Raw genomic sequence first — 13,785 nt, forward strand, 5'->3', positions numbered from 1 at the left:
TGATCGTTAGACCGAGGTTTGAATCCAACTCTCGCCGCATTGCTTGTATCCTTAGGCAAGATACTTTACTTACGTTTGCCTCTCTCCACCCAGGTGTATAATTGGGAACCCGGTTAGATCAAGACACAACTTTGCGCTGATTACTAGCTGCATATATGGGAGTATGTTTCCATAGGTGTTTGATCAGGAAATGACTGGGGTAATAATGTTCAGCGCATTGAGAGCTTGCTTATATGCGCTATATAAGAATGAATTATTATTAACTGACACCATCTTTAATACTGGTTGGAGCCAATTTAGTGTGGCAAATCTTGCTAGCAAAACCTTTGGTAGAACACTGATCCTATAGAAGAAGAAACTCTAATCTACCCAACACAATTATAAGTGAAATAAAAGTACTAATGAACACTTTACTTTAGTAATTTTACTATTTGAATTGAGCTTCCCAAAACCCCAGATGCACGCACAGGAAGTCGCATTCAAGATGTTCAGCCGAGAGCTCATGGTGTTAAAAAGCTTAGAGTGGGTACAAAGCAATGAAGTTTGATGAAAGATGCAGCCCAAGATTTTAATTATTGAGAATTTATACTACATAGTGTGCTATACAATTAAAGGGCTACTCTTATTAGGACTGTTTTCATATTCTTTCTATCTATTTATTTATCTATTGAGTATGGATGAATTAAATTAATTCATCTATGGATAGAGCTACTGATATGACAATGCTGCTACAATAGCTACCATTATGTTTCAAATCTACCTGTCTTTGAATGTGTACAGTAGAAGAATCTATGTGACTGGAGTTAATATAATCCAAACCTAAAAGGCACTATAACACTCTTTTCTAGAGAAATACATTATTACTACCACTCTATATTCAGGGATCATCTTAATTCATTCATGAGCAGCAACACCAGCTGCCTATTGTACCCATTCTCAAACAACTACCTTTCTTTTTCTGTATGGTACGGGATTATCATTTCTTGAAATCGAAGTGTAGAGTATCTTGCTAAACAGTTATAGAAACAAATGTTTCATGGATGTTCTGGTGTGAGATGCTAGAGTTGCCTAAAGTCATCAGATTGCTTGGGTTGAAGACAATGGTCGAGTCGGAAATTCCCAGTTTTTAAAGCTTCACTTCTATTATTTAACAACATTGCCAATAGAGCCCCTTTCTCACAGAGCTGTGTGCCAGGAATATTGCGAGAATATACCATTACCATGCCGGTATGGTTTTCTGTGTGAACGGGTCATCTTGGCATCATGCCGGCATTGACATGACCTGCTTTAGACCTAGTAATATTACTAGGGATATTCCCCGCAATGCCAGACAGGCATTCTGTGAGAACGTAACGCCGTTATATTCCGGGGTTATATTTAATTCCCTGTCGAGGCTTTGACATCTTGCGCGGTCAAGTGTATCACTTTGGCGCCGATTCATTCAATTCAGAGCTGCTTAAAATAAGGGGACAAGAAGAAATTTCTAGCATAATCTATAGGCCTAGGCTAGGCCTTTGTCGCCTTGTAAATTGTACAGCCTTCTAAGGTGTTTTACAGATTGCCGATGACGGCTAATTAATTGCTGTACCTGTATAATATATGCACAATATACTGTACATAGCATGTATTGCATAAATATGCTATAAAGGAAGATAATAATCTGTAACTTAAAATTCGCCACCATATATCGCTAGACAAAAATAATAACAATAAAGGACGCCCTCAATAATTATTTTGTCTTTTTATTGGCCGAATATACCCGACTCCTTTCTCACAGAAAGCCGGTATATACCGGTTATATTTCCGGCACGACACCAGCATAATACCGGTATATTGCAGGCACATCTGTAAGAAAGGGGCTTAATTAACAACACATTAGGCCTGTGAACAATTTCAAAGAACAAAAAAGGAATTACTATACTGTACATGAAATTGTCCATCATCAGCATGTTTATCTTTTCTTTTCTTTTTATTATCTTATTCTTTAATTGATCTTAATTGAGAAATATACAAAGGATCCTACTGTAGGTCAAATTTACAGGGAACATAAACCTGACAACGAAAATAAATACTATTAAATCAATCAATAAAACAATTTTTACTAGGTTTACATCAGACAGAAATGCATCTCTGCCAGAACAATGAAAGTATTCAACCAGTACTGTACATGTACAGTATTCAACCAGTACTGTACATGTACAGTATTCAATCAGTACTGTACATGGACAGTATTCAATCAGTACTGTACATGGACAGTATTCAATCAGTACTGTACATGGACAGTATTCAATCAGTACTGTACATGGACAGTATGGACAGTATTCAATCAGTACTGTACATGGACAGTATTTAACCAATACTGCACATGGACAGTATTCAATCAGTACTGTACATGGATAGTATTTAATCAATACTGTACATGGACAGTATTCAATCAGTACTGTACATGGACATTATTTAACCAATACTGCACATGGACATTATTTAATCAGTACTGTACATGGACAGTATTCAATCAATATTGTACATGGACAGTATTCAATCAGTACTGTACATGGACAGTATTCAATCAGTACTGTACATGGACAGTATTCAATCAGTACTGTACATGGACAGTATTCAATCAGTACTGTACATGGACAGTATTCAATCAGTACTGTACATGGACAGTATCAGTACTGTACATGGACAGTATTCAATCAGTACTGTACATGGACCGTATTCAATCAGTACTGTACATGGACAGTATTCAATCAGTACTGTACATGGACAGTATCAGTACTGTACATGGACAGTATTCAATCAGTACTGTACATGGACAGTATCAGTACTGTACATGGACAGTATTCAATCAGTACTGTACATGGACAGTATCAGTACTGTACATGGACAGTATTCAATCAGTACTGTACATGGACCGTATTCAATCAGTACTGCACATGGACAGTATTCAATCAGTACTGTACATGGACAGTATCAGTACTGTACATGGACAGTATTTAATCAGTACTGTACATGGACAGTTATAACAACATGTTTTATTAGCACATCCTTTAATTATAGGTACATACAGAAGTTACTGCTACTTCTATCTAGTCACCCTGATCCATGAGAAGTGTAAAATGCTCATTTATATACACAGTAATACTGGGTACACGCAGTTAAACTGTACCAACAACAGTTTTGAGGTGGTGCTATTACAATACAATGAAGTCATCAATTCTGTTGTGTGTAAGTACAAATTGTAAAGATGAATAACATAATTATTATAATTGCTATTAAGCATCTCAATGGAATAAACAATATCTAATTAAGATCTTGAAATGTACTGATAATTGTGGGATCTAATTCTACTTCAAAGCAATTGCTTTTATAATCAATAATTTGTAAATAGTTACTGCCAACAGTATCTTTAGAGTTTAATCTGTAAGGCATTAATCTAAAATTAAATTTACAAACTAAAATAATCATGACAGATTTTATATAATGGATTAATTTGTATTACTTTAACAAATTCAATAATTTTCTAGTGTCCTCCCACACAAACTGCATTTTCTTTGCTCTGTACTAAAGCAAGGCACTACACATTTCATAAGTTTGAGATAAAACTGAAAATAACAATACTGAAATACAAACAAGCAAGAGTGCAATGAAAGATGAACAAATATAATTTACCAACATTAAAATGAAATGATTGGCAACATTAACACCTACTAACTGTAGGTTGCAATCTGTATTTTGTACAATTGACTTTTTCACAGAAAATCCATCCATCAAAATTATAGGTATCCGTTATTAGACATACATGATTACTCTTGGAACGAACCATTCAGATGACAACAATTTACACATGTACTGTACAGTACTGTGATGTTATTCCCGTTATCCAACATGTGGCGGTGAGGCCAGACACCTTTGCCTATGAACTAGTTTTCTTCTTTTGACCAACCTTACAAGTTGACACCGAATTATGATTAACGATAATAAATCAAGCTAATTTATTTTCTTATTTTGCTTCTTTTTGATACTTCTTCACAATGAAACTGTAAAGACAGTCAAAATAAACAAAGCAGCTATTGCACTTGCTCGTAAGTAGTGCCTAGAACACAAGGGCTTAGCTTAGCTAGGCCATGGAGGAAAAAATCATCTTTTTATCAACAGAAGGTCAAATTGTTACATATATTCTTGTTATCGTGTTTTAATCGGCTTGCAGTTTAAGGTGCTAGTGAAAAACCTAGCAACTTTGGTGAGTTTTATAAATATCTCTTATTGCAAATGTTATACCCAGTGAAACAATTTATTGCAGTATGCGACTACTGTATTTACATGTACGGATCATCAACTTAATTTTGATTTGTAGTTAGGTCAATGAACATTTAAAATAAAACTATGAAACGTCATAATGAAGATAATTACATATTTCATTTTACAGTACATTCTATGAAAATTTATTGAAATGTATTTGACATGTTGACAGCTCTGTCAATCATATGCATTATGATATGTAGCAGTATGTATACTATTTTATCAGTGTATAGTCTACATATAATAGTACGATTGATGTAATGAACCCAGCCTTACTAAAGACCTTGAATTTATAATTACAGTATTGTATTTCCAAGCAAAAGCACAACAGCATATCATAATAGAATACACTACAGATACTCTCTGTACTACAAACAATACCAAAGGGTTTTAAAATAAAAGCTCATCTACAGTAACAGTGTACTTTTTTCTTTCTAATTCAGTTTATGATATAAAATATTTTAAAATCATATGTGTGTACTCTGACATCATTTAATATCCCAATTGAACAAGAAAAGATAGAAATTCCAGGACAAGATGATAACTACAGTATGTCATTTTATGTGATCTAATGTTTTACAGTATGTGACTAATTGAATTACATCTTACTGTATGTGGAAGCACCTACCACCCTAGAACATTAACGTTATTTTGGTTATGTACTGCTGTGTAGGTCAATTACATTACACCAAGGGCAAGGAAGGAAATCAGAAGATGTACTTATGACACATATCAAGTACTGTAGACTTAGAACTCTAAACCTCCAAAAAGTCCCAGGCAAGCACAGTGCTTGGGATAGTGGTAAGTATATGATGATAAGATAACTCTGGTGAGAATGATTATAAAAACCATGCCCAATTGAGACAATTTTAGGATTAAACCAAATAGCCTTTTTTTTCACAATTAAATTTTATTACACAGAATCTCTCACATGTTACGCAACACACTCTTGTACACTCTTATAAATTCAATTCAACACGTTTTCATTAACAAATTTCATTATCAGCATGATTGTCAAGTAAAGTTATGAGTTATTTCAATGCTACTGTATCTGCTGCTGGATTAGACTGACCGATTGCACGCCTGAATGATCATCAATAACAACAACAGGCAAAATACCTGCCTTCAATCACTACCAGATATTTTAATATAGTTTTAAAAATATGAAGCTTAGATATCTTTTTATGTATTGGACAGACAGTTACCAGATAAATAACAATAAAATAAAACCCACAGTGATCCTAAGTATTTATTTATTTCCTTGTGATTAGAAGGAAAACATCGAATAATAAGGTCGATGCTAAGCCTAACAGTTCACACTGTACTGTAGGCCTCCCGCAAAAAATACAATCTCACGTAAAAGCAAACAATCTGGTAATTACTGTACACCACCTTTGTCAAGAAAAACACCACAAATTAACATCGTTAATGACGAAGTAATTGATTTTATTCATGCCTACATTTTATTTTGCTTTGATTGTTTTTTGTAATTTGAAAGAACTAAAAAATGCGACGGGTAGTCTGACGCCGTTGAACCAATCTGGAGGACAGTTTCTGTTGAAAAAATTTTTTGCAAAGCGTGTGAATGTGTTGAACCTTTTGACCATTCATTGAATACGTTAAACAATTGAATTCTATAGCATTGAAAACGTTGTATGTTTTGAAAAGCATCAAACAATGAATTACCGCCGGGTAAGTGTTTGGAATGTTGGCTGTTCTCTCGCAACTCAAGGAGTAAATAAATGTATCATAGTAAATCTCCTCCTTCTTACTTGTAAGGCTAGAACTACCATAAAATAGCTAAAATTGCTGTATGAATGTCACACATGTGACGGGAGAATAGCACAACTGAGAGTCAAGTGTCTTTTTATCGAAAAAACATGCACAAACTAAGCTAAATTTATAGTATGGTGATTGTAGCTAGCCTTTCTGCAGTTTGCGATCAACCATGTGCTTTTTTTCAATAACAATATCCTTAACAGTAAACAGTACACAGATCTTGTGTACACTATATTGTGGTAAAACTCATTACATGACCAAGACATCCTGGTTATACCATCATAATATCGTTTCAAAATCAATTTTGGGTTATTTCATTTTTGTTAACAAATGTCCAATATACAGTAATACTTAATACTATAATGGTGAAAAGAACACAAATATGTGGCTTTAAACAAATGTTTTGTTAAATTAAAGACCCATTCCCTACAATTTGTGACGTTTTGTAAAAATAATGCATTATATCACTTTTAAAACATTAAACCAGGTCATTCCTTGTCTTAAATGTACGTTTTATGGTAAATTATGATAAAAAGAGAGAAACAATGCACTACCTAAGTAGCTCGCGGTGAATGTCCTCTCGTTAGCTGTCTTTGGGCCTAGCCTAGCTAGGCTTAGTTTTGTAGGCCTAGCTGGTAAACCTCGGTAACGTACAAACATCGTACGAGAGCTGTAGGCCTACCTTTAGTCTGACGTTGTATAGTTGCTGCATTAATTATCTTTCTGTTTTTGACAGACTTCGTTGATACAAATTGGGGGAAACCCAGTATTTTCACTGAAAAGTCTTCTATTTGTTTTGGCCTCACGATCGATCGAAAAGTGGGTGAATTACAGAAGAAAAACAACAATATCAATCCGTGCGCAATGCATGTTGGGATTTATAGCGAGCCACTAAAATTATTAGAATCACCTTATTTTTCACATTTTTAACCATTTAAAGACGAAAAAAGTTATCTCAATAGGACCAATAGTATTTATTTTTTTAATTAATGTAGTTTGTGACCTTAAATTAGATCTAAAAAACGTAGGCAATGGGTCTTTAATAATTGCATTTTTGTAGCTTATTGTATGGGCAATGACCCTAGATGAATAAGATCTACTGTACCCCACACAAGGTCAAATGATAAAAGAACACAACTACAACTAATATATGTTACTGCTAGTTTGTTTGCTCATTACTTAATAATTGTGAAGAAAGGTGAATGACCAGCACACACCTTGAACAATTTCTCTTAACAGAGTTATGCTTTCGTATTGTACATGTAGTCTGAACCAGGAAAAGATTAGTGGAAGCCACCTCTTACCTCTCACTGATCTTTCCTTCGTTACGACAGCGCAAGGTACCAGATTAGTGAACTCCGTTTACGATACAAAAGTCATGCATCAAGGATTTTCACCTCTAACCAATCAAATTTACTCCTGCTTCAGTTGTAAAGGAAAGCGTTAGTTAAGCAAATCTGAACACTTTGCTGTTACGAAACACATTGCTTGCGATACGAAAGCATAACTCCATGGATCTGAACATAACCTTAACTACATGTTACTGAATACAAGAATTCAATTACACCTTGACACAAACTCATTCTTTCTTATACCGAGCTGCAACCAACCAAGAATGTGCGACTCCTAGCCTCTGAATAAAGTCAGACAGACAGGAGTATTCACAGACAGACACGCAAGCCAGACAGATGGTTGCATAATATACTGTATGTGTATTGTGTATATATTTCAGGCTTAATATTGCCAATGAAAGCGTAACATACATTTTACACTGTATCACAGAATTTGCCTGCTACCTGTTGTACCAAAAATCAGCTCTACCTATGGTGAAAAAGGCTCTTCATATAATATTGAAAAATAATTAATTTTATTAATCAGTATTATTTTATAAATACAAATTTTTTTTTATATGCACTTACTTGCAATGTTTAAATATCTTTATAATATTTATTTATGACTTCAAAAATAATCTACAATTATATTAATTTTAATGTTTAATAGTAAAATGTTAAAGTGATCAATCATTAGGGAACTAAAACAACAGAGAGAATCATCTCCATCACTGACAACAACCAGCCAGACTTTAATATCTCGGGAGCTTTTAGTAACAACCTAAATAATTATCCACTGTGCCAGTGTACGAGATAAATAGTATAGTTAAAATAGTGTGATTTTGTAACTGCAACTTGAATAATAAATGATTTGTTGCGACTAGTAAGTGCACTTCAGATATTAACATCCCCCAAAAATTGTATGCAGGAAAAGCCCATTGTAAACCGATATTTGAGATTAAAGTCTATTATCATTGGTGAGTCATCGATAAGAAGACAATGTATAGTAAAGTGCGTGCGCTTTTCTTTGTGATATTTATCCTTGACATTGTAAAGGGTTTTATCATCTACAGGTTCTGTACATCACTCTAATCATCCTCTAATATATTTACAATTTGATATCGATTATTAGTCATCTATAAAATTATATAATTATAATATGGTATAAAAGCAATTAGTTAACTTAAAGTTAACTCATATCAAGAAATGATAAGCAATTTTAAATTCAACCAAATAGATTTTTTTTTATGAATGGTTTATAGATTTCAAAGCAATGGAGCTCTCTGTTATTAAAGATGTATTGTCCCCCAAAAACATGAAAAATTAAGATTAATTAAATCAGACTTTGAATAGGTTATTTTGTAGTTTTAATAAAGTTAATCACTTCCATAGAAAAAAAAATGGAAAAAATAATGTTTTCACTTATAAAATAACATGATAAATGGTTAAATTCAACCAAAAATCCATTGGCTGGCAGCCAATTTGACCATTTTTAGCTTTAAATTCCAGGTAAATACATTTTTTTTCGATCCAATTTTTGGTCGAAGTCAATAACTATTATGTGACATTAACATGGCATATTCAACAACAAAAATTTAAAAAAATTATTTTTCAGGGGGACAATACATCTTTAATAACACTTTTATTTTAATGATGCTGATCATTGAAATGAGAAAAATTTAGAAAAAATAAAGCCTTTGGAGCAAATCAATGTATGAATACAAGTAGGAGGAGGTTATGCGTGCCTAGATAGTAGGTATGGCAAAACAAAACCACTACAAAGCACTGTGGTATGCATCGTAGCACTCAACAAATGAACTGTAGACTGGCCAAATTCTCTGTCTTATCAACCAAAAATTTAAATAATTGACAAGTTTTATTAAAACCTTTGAATCAGACAAAAAAGTGGTAAGCGTGATCCAATAAAAAATATTAAGTTATTCTTTAAGTCTAGCATAATGTACTACAATGGGTATAGCTTTTAAAAATGACATGCCAAAAAAAGACTAATATTAAATACATTAATATTATATTATGTTTAAAATGTAAACTAAAATATTCTATTTGACAAAATATAATTTATTTTTAATAAATGCATTAAAAGTAGAAAAAATCTTGATTTATTAGCTCTCTATTATAACATCGAGTATGATGTGAATAGTGTGTTTGCGAGAAACATGTTAAATGTAATGCAACCCAATTCTAAGGTGTGCTATCCACGAGAAGGTTATTTAAAGTGAATTACTATTATAACAATAACATGGATTTAAGGATGTAGCCAATCAGAAAAGCTGAAATGAGTCATGTGTGTGCTCTTTCTTTTTTAACTATCATGCATTGGAGTCCAAAAAGCATCAGCACTCTGCGTGCGTGTAAATTGTATTGCAGAATTACAGATCACACTAGTCTCGCTGCACGATTACGAAACAGGTCGTCTGCACCACGGCCCCATTTTTAAAAAAAAACACACACACCACTTGTATATCTTGTCAATTCTGCTACACGACTGCATTTTTACCAACCGTCTCACATCTTGCGGGACGGTCCCGCATTTCAAAGTGACTTTTGAACAAATATATGCGTGACCACATATTTGTCATGCATTTAGCAGAAGTATATGCATGATCATTTTTTATCAGAATATGAAAAATGCATTCAAATTTATTGGTATATTTTAAAAGTATAGAACATTATGCCAGTATTCATAATTACAGTATAAAACCACACATATCAACAAAAATATATAATATCACAGAAAAAATACACAATTATCCGCGGTCACTCGTCATGGCGAAGGATGGGCTGATAGCTGGGATCCATGCGTTAGTCACGATCGTGATTAAAATGTAAAATTCTACGTTGGACTGACACGACACAGTGACATGATGTTGTGTGGGTTTATAAAAGGGGAAACCCTGAGGTGGATGATCAGTTCAATTTTTACCCTTCAAAAAAGAAATTTTTAAATAAAATAAATTCCAGAATCATGAAATAACGTTAAATTACAGATTAACAAACAAAAGAGTAACTAACAATAAAATACAATCTAATAATATTATTTGCATCGTTTACTGTACCGGAGGTATATTATGCACTTGTCAATTGTATGACCCACTATACGACCTCCGGGAGAGGTGCGTCATTTGTCCGATGTGTCATACCTTATGAATACCATGACACACCAATGCGTCAATAATGTGACTTACCTTTAGATGACCATGACGCACCCATTTTGACGCACTGTGACCATGTTGTTTATGATATTTTGAGTGGTAAAGTGACTAAACATTGACACACCATCATTCATTGATGTGACGTACCTTCTAGGTTTTTTAAAGCACCCCTGCGTCAGTAATTATTTGTAAATGACGCTCCCGAGGGTCGTATAGTGGGTCATACAATTGACAAGTGCATTATTATCGGGGACTTCTCCCTGACGTTCGCATAAAACGACAAACTTATCATCAGTGTGTTTATAGTAGTTTATACCTCAATGATCTAAATAGTAATATCCCTCTGTCTTTCTTAGTCTGCTGATTTTTAGGGTCGGTTGATATTCTTTGAAAACGGCACATTATCAGCAGTAACACGTTACAAAATATATTGAAATTAAACGACAATATTGAACATGGGTTATGGAGTAAGCGAAATTCATGAACCGTGTGCAAGAAACACGTCTGCTGTAAATTCATCAATTTAAAGCCTATTAATTATAAGGACCTTTTTCTGTGATTCTCCTTCGTAGAATTACTTTTATGTATGAGGCCTAATTCTAAGGTGTTATATTCACGATAAAGTTACTTAACAAATTTGGAGTGAAAATAAGACAGGTGCGAAACGAAGCCTAGACTAGGCTAGGGTGCCTAGGCTAGGCTACCTAGGCTAGGCCTCTAAAACTAGCTTACTAGCTAGTTAGGCCTAGCTTACCTAGTAGGCCTAGCGTCTAGCCAATATGCATTTTTTTTTTTTATTCAACAATTGTAGGGAATGGGTCTTATTTTTCACAGCAATTTGTCCAGAAGCCTCATGTCGCTAGGCATAGGGCCTAATCATATAGGTAGGGGAGACAGCCCATCGCATGCCGCCATAGCTGGATAGATGTTTCAACCAGCCAGGTTCATTCCGAACCGTTGCGTTATCGGCCAGCGGCCGTCTAGGCTAGGCTAGTCATTTTTATATTCACCATATTCTCATAAAATTACCGTCTTATAATTAGAAATTACGTCTTTCAAATTCTACTTACCAATTTTGAAATAATTACAATCAATTTGCAAAGGACTTTTAAAGTACGGTTACTTTATTTTACTCAAATAAAACCGTCCAGAACATCTCACATAATTTATCACCATATTATTTGTGTGCATGCAAATGTTGATCACGCACAGTGTACAGGGCCGGGGAGTGAGACGAGAGCTAGCAGATATCAGCCTCGTTTTTGCTTCTTGCTCTTGATCCTCTTGATCAATACCACCCTGTCAAAGGTTAAACATAGGGATCGTCTAAACAAATTTGCGCGCGACATTTAAACACGGCCTATTATATGCAACGGACTGGAAATTAATTGTACTCTATGCTAAGTCCATGGAGGAATCTGTATATATTTCCTCCATGCTAAGTCCAATTATGGTTGATGGGTTTAATATCGTAAATGGAACAGGCTGGCAGAATGACGATTTGTTTTTAGTATTGCGAAGTTTTGCGATCAGATGCGATGTCATGTGTGATAAATGATAATTGAAATTACAGTCCCACTACTATAAACAAGAAATATTTCTCACAAAAATTGCCGCTCGCGCGTTGACGTAACAGTTTTAAAGATATATTGTCCCCCTGACAATTTTTTTTTTTTCAAATTTGTTTTTGAATGTGTCACATAATAGTTATTCACGTTAACCAAAAAAATATTTACCTGAAAAAATGTAATTTAAAGCAAAAAATACTGTCTGTCACAGAAAATGGTTTGGTTAAAATTAAACGTTACTTTTCTTTTATTATAAGTGAATAATTATTTTGGTTTTTTTTACAGAAGTGAATAAATTCTGTATTTGAAGTAAAATACAACAAGAATTATGTCATAATTGTGCAAATTGAAAAATAAAAAATACTGAATCTGTAAAAGATGATGTGCTTATTAAAATAATTTAAATAAAATGACGACTAAACAGACCCAAATTCTGTCACTTTTTCTGTCACAGTTTATTTTATTGCTATGGTCAAGTCTGGGGTCACTTCAACTAGCTGTCAACAAGTTATAAATGGTATAAAGGGACATTTAAGTGTGAACAAATTGTATCCTATTAAAAACAAAAACTTTACTATCTAGATGTCAACAAGTTATAAATGGTATAAAGGGACATTCAAGTGTGAACAAATTGTATCCTATTACAAACAAAAACTTTACTATGGACTGTTTTGATCATAATTCAATTATTATCTGACGGCGAATTACAGCAGTACCTGTATTATAATATCGGCTGAGATTGACAGTCAAATGGGAGTCATTGTAAATACCAGCCTATATAGCAAAAATAAAGTTTTGATTATTTGAAAGTGAATTATTATAATACCGGTTGACAGCAAAAACAAAGTCATTATTCACTCGAACAAGATTTTACAGATTACCGTCTACAGTGGCGGATCCAGGGGGCGCGCACCCTCCGCGCGCGCCGCCCCCCCCCCCCCCTATAAATCTGGAGACAAAAACAATTATCCTACCATAAGGAAAACAATTTGGAAAAAAAACGTAAAAAAGAGTAGGCCTAAAGTACTTTTACTTTTGATTAAAAGACATTGTTTCAGCGCCGTGCTAATTTTCTTTTTATTAGAGGTCACCATATTGCCGTTGCTGTCTGTAAATTTCTAAGAGTTGCGAATTCAATTGCCTATTTTCACCTGAAAAATAAACGCATTTTGGTCCTTGGATGTAACATATTGACGCGTGTATCGTACCCATACTCGGGGCACGAACGATTCGTACAAAGGACACCGCCATACAACCGCCCGTAGGCCTACCTATTGTTTAGATCGCTGGCAGTCAGCAAGCATAAATAAAAGTGTAAATACGTCAAAAATGGAACGCCGTGGTTACCTAGTAGGCCTACAGATGATCATCATAGAGGATATGTTAATAATAATAATATAGTACTGTGCTGTAGTATACATTATAGCAACCGATTTTTTTTAGGCCACCCACCCAACTGTATCAATACCTATTTATATATTTAATTTCTTCAACAAATTGATGTAAATAAATATTTAGCTATAATAAGCATTAAATGTTGCGCTTTTTTCGGGGCTTCCCCTAGATGTACGTTCGCATTGAACTGAACGCACTCAAAAACACAATCAAAACTAAATACTGAGTGAATGA

The 13,785-nt window shown here is 34.1% G+C and overlaps 1 protein-coding gene across 7 annotated transcripts in view; it reads right to left on the reverse strand.

The window, feature by feature from the left end:
* The window catches only part of LOC144853783 (C-myc promoter-binding protein-like), a 52,456-nt gene extending 40,674 nt beyond the window's left edge, over positions 1 to 11,782 (reverse strand). For all 7 annotated transcript variants that reach the window (XM_078711610.1, XM_078711613.1, XM_078711612.1 and 4 more), the window contains exon 1: positions 11,659 to 11,782. The gene's annotated coding sequence lies outside the window, so the exon portion shown is untranslated. The remainder of the gene's footprint in view (positions 1 to 11,658) is intronic.
* Positions 11,783 to 13,785: the final 2,003 nt, after the last annotated feature.

Source organism: Antedon bifida, chromosome 10 (genome assembly GCF_963402885.1).
Source record: "Antedon bifida chromosome 10, ecAntBifi1.1, whole genome shotgun sequence".
Lineage (NCBI taxonomy): Eukaryota > Metazoa > Echinodermata > Crinoidea > Comatulida > Antedonidae > Antedon > Antedon bifida.